Source organism: Saccostrea cucullata, unplaced genomic scaffold, assembly GCF_032062105.1.
Source record: "Saccostrea cucullata isolate Sc308-1 unplaced genomic scaffold, CSIRO_AGI_Scuc_v1 ctg5899, whole genome shotgun sequence".
Lineage (NCBI taxonomy): Eukaryota > Metazoa > Mollusca > Bivalvia > Ostreida > Ostreidae > Saccostrea > Saccostrea cuccullata.
In genome coordinates, this window is record NW_026922157.1 from 74,429 (window position 1) to 82,295 (window position 7,867).

A 7,867-nucleotide genomic window follows, 5' to 3' on the forward strand; every position below is an offset into this window, starting at 1 on the left:
TAGAAAGGTACCCACATGTAAATACATGTACATATGCGATATGTACATTTTTTAAAACCAGTACAAAATGCGTAATCTCCCAGACAATCAATTCATTGTTTATTACGGAGACCTAAAGCTTTAGGTTTCTGATTATAACGTCAGTATTGTAAATGATACAGTCAAATAAGAAGTTTGTGAAGCTTGTTATAAGTGGGTCAAGTTACGATTTGCTGGGGACATGCCAGGTGAGCTCCTTTATTTCCTTCAGTTTGTCCGTGTGTTCATTATGATGCACGAGCTCCCACTTCTTCATCCACGGTCCCGGCATAGTGATGTCAAACTCAGCATCTTCTGTATTCTGCTAGAGGGAAAATAACAAAAAGAGCAAGGAAATATTTTAACTTTGATTATTTAACAGTACTAGAGGTGAATATTTTCTTGAACCCGAGAAAATACCGGTACATGTAGGTATACGTGTACTGTAGATTTCTAAATTAACGCCTGGAATTAATTATCGCGTTATTTATTTTTATGGTGGTGACATCCATGTAAAATCTCTTGACCAACCATTCGCAAATTATTATTTTTGCAATTTGACGTTGAAGAGCCTATTCGCGATAATAAGAACTTGCGAAAAATTTATTCAAGTTTTTCAATAACAAAAAGTACACGTAATTGAAAAATGCACAAATGTATACACTTCTTTTTGATTTATTACAGTTAGCCTGTCTAGGAACTTAGAATTTATCGATTTTACCGGAAGTATGTTTTGGAGGTCTTTGACTGATTCCTTCTGTTTAGCCCAGCGGTTATCCACTTCATAGCCTGTCCAGTCGATTTTATGGTTGGGATCCTTGGACGTCCGAAACAGTAGAAGGTCCTTTATACCATAAAATCCGCAGGGATAACCTGGTTTTTGCCAACGAAGATCAAGGCTCCAACGGATCTCTTTTGACAAATTCGGCAAGCTGAATATTGAACAAATGATAAATATAGTAAATGTGGCCGCAGTGTCTGTTACTTTACTCTATTCAAACTTGAACAACTAAGACAAATACGATATAGCGGGTCATCTTGGTGGGTTTAGAATTTGGCATTTTGCCAACTGAAAGGTATGCCATATAATTTTGGCGTTATTTATTTTAGCGGTCGCAGGGTTTAGGCTCTTTCCATGCAGATGGACGCTAAGAAGAGTACTGACTATTTTAATAATTAAAAATTTTAGCGGACCACCATCAAAATGCCAAATAAAGCCAAAATAAGCATCCTGCTAAAATATACACGCTATACGGTAACAATTATTCAACATGGATATGTAAAAAAAAAAAAACCACCAACAAATTCTATTCTATGGAATGAAAACGATTTACCTTCTGTGAGGTATCATATTGTTTAGCAGTAACATTCCTCCATAGGGAACTTCACAGGTAACGATGTCTTTGTCCAAATCTACTTCTGTTGAAACAAAATTTCCAAAATTTTAAGGGATGTAATATATACCCGGTATATTATATTTTACAAATATTATTACAACATGTATATCTATTTATTCAAATAAACCTTGTCTGAGTGGTACTAGTACATGTAACAAGACTTAACCTAATGTTTTGGCCATCTCCTCTTCCTCCAACATGACATACCAGGTATTTCCATAACAACACTGATGGTGAGCAACTTTACCAGTCTTGTGACCTCTGTGTGCAACCTTAATTAGAAGAGAGCAAATGCCTTTACATACTAGTAATTGGCGACATTGAATACTTACAAATGACGCTATATAAAGCAAAGTCGCTTTATCACTACCTGCATGCATCCATTCTGAGCATTGGCGTCTAAAAGAGGGATCCATGCCGTAGGTTGGTGGACTTTGTACGAATCTCTATCTAAATAGCCAGAATCTATAACAAAATAATGAATCATTTTATTATTTTAATAATTTTATTTTGTATATTCCATGATTTGTGCAGATGGTCAAATATTCATTTATCATGAAACTGGCACAAATATTGGTTCTTGGTTGATATGCCAATATCTATCATTACCCTGATGCCAAGGAACTGTTGTATTTTACAATATATGGAGAGAGGACCAATCAGCTGCTCCACAACGTTCAACAAACGCTCATTGGTCCAAACATCTTTAAAGGCCTAAATATTTTTGACACACAGAAATGTTAATTTTTCTTGTTATTTCAGAATTGTAAAAATATTATTAAGGAATGATAACCCTTTTTTGGCGGAAAGGTTAAACTAACTGTGCCCTGAACATTATCATATGATAATATATATTAAGACAGGTCCCAAAACGTATGCAGATATGATAATCTATTTTCTATATTTAGTGACTTAAGTATTCAGTTCATCTTTAGTCTGAAAGCAAAACTAATTTAAAACCTATGAGTTAAATAAAAAGAAAATTTACGACTTAGTTTTTTTTATATCACAATTGTGATCGATGCATTACAGTTCTTCGTCTAGGTATACCGATGTTGAAAATTTTTTGAAGCATTTTGTTTTAATGTGCTTAATTTTACTTCCGATGTATGTTTTGAATCAAATAATTTTACAATATATATAGAGAGAGAGGACCGTTTCACACCCAATCCAAAGTTCTTTTAAGACAGATAAATAGTACTGCGAGCAATGCAAAGAAGGTCTTAAGGCAATACTACAGATTAATATTAATCCATACAAGTTACTTCGTGTGGGTGTCATGATAAAACTGATAGATACATGAGAAGAACCATTTTTGATGGTAATAGGAAGCCTCAATTGATTTCCTCCATGTTTGCTTGAAGAAATTTTTTCTGAAATAATACTTTAAAAGCCAGCACCCGTGTTCAGTACGATTTTGGAAATTTGTAGTTCTATATTTATCTCTCCCATTTTTAACAGTCGACCCTATACTCTTGACTGTGATATCACACACAAGTAAACTAAACAAGTTTGTATACCTGTGGTAAAACTCCGTATTTGTGTAACATAATATTTGCGCCAGGAAAGTCTTCTTCAAGCTTAGACAAGCGTTCAAAAAATCCGAACTCACTGTAGAGCGCTAAAACATAAAGTTTCATAATAAATCATGATAACAATGATCCTATATTCTGAGAAAGAGATAAAGAGAGAGTTGCTTACACGTTGCTTACATTTGATTCGTCCAGATTCGTATAATTTTTGAGCCAGCAGATCAACAAATCTGTCAATAGCCTTTCTGCATGGATCCAATTCTTCCTTAGTAAAGAAGTCCTTCACTATCACATATCCCTTTATTCAAAAGAGAAAAAATAAGCCATTCCTTAAGTTGAACCTCTTTATGACCTTCTGCATCTTTTCAGAAATAATAATTTTTATTCAAGGTGCAAAAGTCATTGACGTCCTAGTTCACGCACTACCCAAACTAATCCAAATAAGATAAAAAACAAATACATCTTCAAGGAATTTCCGGATCATTTATACAGGAAGTTAGCCTAATTTCCTTTCTCGAAAATTACCCAGGTATTCCCAGATGACACGTCAACAGCATTAGAACATTTCAAAAATCCCGCCAGTGTTCAGACGCCATTTTCAAATTCTATTCAATAAATTCTTTCAATTTCTAAAAATTATTTTGACAACAGACGTGCTTTTTTATCATTATCATAAACAAATGGAACATTACAAGAAACACTTTTGAAACTACTACCTTTCATGGACTGTTTAAACAACAATGAATGTTTTTCAATAACATTGAAGCTAACATTGAAGCTCGCATGAGACTAAAGTATACATCGACATCCAGTTTGCTTATCTATTTGATGTGATGGCCTATACTACTATTGCATAGATAAAACTTACATTTTCAAAGTATTGTTTTATCATATGGTCTGGAAGTTGGCCTGGTTTCTTTTCTGTAACATTCGGCCTCGCTTTGAGGTTGAAAATATCTGCATTACACTCCCCTGTAAATCCCGGAAGAACGTGTGTAAACGACTCCGAAGGCATGATGTCTTCTGAATAAGATAATTACCTAAACATTAATCATGTTAATTGAGTGATGTTTTATACTTTTACTTACTAAAGTAATAAACAAATTTTGTCGCCGCAAAAGTGAGGAAACATTAAATCTCCTTTGTCTGTCAGTGTATTCGTCTGTAACAGAAACCTTATCTCTTGTAATAACGTATAACATTTGAATGAGAAAATATAGAGCTTTCATATTTTACAATTATGATCAGTTATACGACTTTCCAAATGTGACAACATTTTTTTAGCCCATGATCTTGAGATCAGGCCTGGGCGCCATAAAACTTAGACGAGCTCACTTTTGATCTTAATCTCACTTTTCGTTTATATGTTCCTTTGGTAAAAGTGAGATTGAGACCAAAAGTGAGCTTGTCTAAATTTTATGTCCCACAAGCCTGATCTACTTTCTCAAATTTAACATGATGACAACTTTTGATTCTGAGGCGGTAATGTGTTTATTTTTGCCTTGTACATTCACTGTGATAACATCTTTTACATTTTGACCTTGACCTTAGAGTTTAACCAACTTAAAAAAAAATCTTTTTCAAATACAAATAAAATATGTTGGTACTCAAATTACCGTCTCATAAGAAACGCACTTGTGAAATATGAATGCCGTAGTGCTGCTTGTTCAAATGCTGAAGTAAATGTTAATTTAAAAAAAAAATAGGCCAAGGGCCAAATATGTTAGTATCTAAAGGAAGGTCTTGTCACAATGATTATATATTTGAAGTAAGAAAGCTCCGGGCCAAATTGTTCAAAAGTTATGGAAAAAGTTGAAGTTTGTTAAAAATGGGTCAAAGGGTTAAAGTTAAAGTTCCCTGTATCCAGTTGAAGGTCTTGTCTCATGGATTACAAATATGAAATATAAAAGTTCTAGTATTTACTGTTAAAAATATATGGCCTAGGTTAATGTTAGGTAAAAGTTTGCAAAACTGAGTCAGACTCAAAGGTAAAAAAAAGTCAAATTTGCTGGTACCCCTAAAAAAGTCTTGTCACGAAAAATACACAGCTTAAATATGAAAGCAAAGCCCTAAAAATTGACAAAATTTTTGCAAGCAGACAGATTAAAAGACAGACAAAAAGACAGATGGATGGACATAGCAAAAACAATAATACCTTCACCCTGAATCTTTGATTATACGGGGGCATAAAAATCAATCAACAACTTTTACTTACTTCTTGACCTAAAAGTCTGACCTTCAAACAAATATTAATCTGGGCCATAACGTTTGGTTTGTAAGGGACAAGACCTTTATGGTCAGGTGTATTTTTCATCTTTATTTAGTCCTTACGTATCTTATGTATCTAATATGAAATTCGCCCTAAGGATATTAAAAGCTTTACCTTGCAGTTGATGCACTCTGAAATAAACATTTTATGTAAGCAGAAACTTATTTTTAAGATATTCGACAGATTTCATTTTAACGGCGATCGACTGGTCAGACACATGCATGGTTTGTATTGTCTACGACTTATGCGGGGCTTGTTACAGTTAAAACAACGAAAGCAAATGTTTATCTTTTAGATCCAATAACTTAAACTTAAGTAGAATTTGAAAAAAAAAATGATAGTTAAGATATGTTCTCTTCAGTCAGTTATTGTAACATATTAGGAAGGGGAATAGTTTCTTCCAAAAGATAACGAATGGGGGAGTCGCGAAATAAAATCATTTGTATACATGGGTTTGTATTTTATAATTATGCTTTTTTATTCTGCCAATTGCTTTTTGTTTGCTCAAAGTTATGCATAAATCGACATTTAATTGCATTTTTAATAATTTGGGGAGTCACAAATCGTACATCATTTAAAATTTCGACTTTTCTTTCGCTGTTTGCCTTGTTGACATACTTAATTTGATGATTTTTTGTTGCTTTATTATAATGTTACGTATAAAAATCAATGTAAGAAATTTGTAGAAATAAAACCTTGCATTAATCGTCCCCTATTGTAAAAAAGTATGAGTATACATCAGAACTGCACCAATCTTTTAGTTTTCAATTTCTCTTATACATGTACAACTGAATGATACTTTCAGAGATTCTTTGTTACATAGTGCCATTGTGCAGTCCCTATCTGAGTTTTTGATCGGGCAAATATTCCGACTTTCCTATAGCAAATCATGAACACTGTCATTCTTTCATAGCATTGAGGGGTAGTTACATGTATCTCTCATCCGCAACTCTTCATTTTCCACTGAATTAAATTTAATGATACTTCCAGAGATTCTCTCTTAAATGATGCCATGATGGGTTTCCTTAAATGAGCCCAGTGCTCAAAGAATCTCTTGTTTAAATTTACGTGCATTAATTTGAGTTCAATAAGTTTCAAGAAAATTAAAAGTGTGGAATTCCTACTTCATTGAAATTGTCATGTTAAAACTGAATTTACCGGGGTAAGTTTGAGTAATTAAAAATTTTGGAACATTAAAAAAAACCTGGTATGGTCCAACAAAACCGTCAAATTGTGTTCTAAAAATCATGATTATACTAAAGAAATGTATATGTATACAGCTTTGAAAAAGGCGGCTGGGGTTATTATACATTAATAAGTGTATATAGTGTATAAATTTTAAAAAATTTAAAATTTAAATATACATTAATATTGTATTAACGACAGATTTTCCAAAAAAGGTCAAGGGCTGGACTGACGCGCCGGAGCTAGATTTGTCTTTTTCTCATTAAGAATGATTCATATATTTAAACATAATTTTTTTTACCTTTTTTCTTTGCCATAAACTGCCGAACGGTAATTATTTCGAAATAATGCTAAGAATTTTGCCATTGCGCGACCGTGCAGAACCACATTGAAATGCATATGAATTAATTGAAGTAATTAATGTGCATTTATGCTCATCACTTTACAGTACGGAACGATTTATAATGCATGGTTTTATTATTTTTCTAGGAATTTCTAACATTGATCTTCATACGTAACATATCAAATTAAGTATACAGTATCAATAAACCAAACAACGAAAAAAAAGTCAAAATCTAAATAGGATGTACGATTTTGCAACTCTCCAAATTATTAGAGAAAGAACTAAATATCGATTTATAGATAACTATGAGCAAATCAAAAGGTATTGGTAGAATAAAAAAAAATCAAAAAGCCTTCAAACAAGCCCAAGTTTACGTTTTGTTTCATTTTGCGATTCCCCCATTCGTTACGTTTACCTAGAAACGACCCACCCCCCTATTTTACAATAACTGATTGAAGAGAAACTGTTTTACATGTAAGGTCTCCGATCCATAATAGCTTAAGAATCAATGAATTTGATTGCATTTCTTGATATTCATAGTATTTAAATTATTATTTTTATAAAAATACTTTTTTTCAGACTTCACATTCTAATTAAACCAGTTACTGCTCGGTTAATTATATTTTCGAAAATTTATCCTTATGAAACCTTTTCTACTCTAAACTGCTTTAAATTAATTTCAGAGAATTTAATAAATAATGTATATTTCAGATGAGAAATTATGTCCTGTTATGGATCGGATACCTTTATTATTAATTCTTACAAAGTCTAGCCAAGTCGAAATTATTGGATCTAAAAAAATAAACGCTTCCTTGTGTTGTTTTCACTGTAACAAGCCCCGTGTAGATAGTACAAACCATACAAGGTCAACGTAAATTATGAAATCTGTCGAATAGTTTCGAAGTGTTTGAGAATACCAGAAGTATATGAAACTGTTAAAAAACCTCCTACCCGTTTTGTTCAAGTCAACGTGTCCAAGTGGGGTTGCGTCTAAGTAGGTTGTTTTTATATATCATTGGCCTTGCGTAGTTATGAATATTTATGAATTGTTTCTAACGATTAGAAGAACTCCGATGGTATAAATGGCACACCTAATTCACTAAAATGAGCTACATATAATTTA

At 32.7% G+C, this 7,867-nt stretch overlaps 1 pseudogene; it reads right to left on the reverse strand.

Moving 5' to 3' along the window:
- Window positions 1-202: 202 nt before the first annotated feature.
- LOC134261296 (uncharacterized) lies at window positions 203-3,992 on the reverse strand (annotated as a pseudogene).
- Between the last annotated feature and the right edge of the window lie 3,875 nt (window positions 3,993-7,867).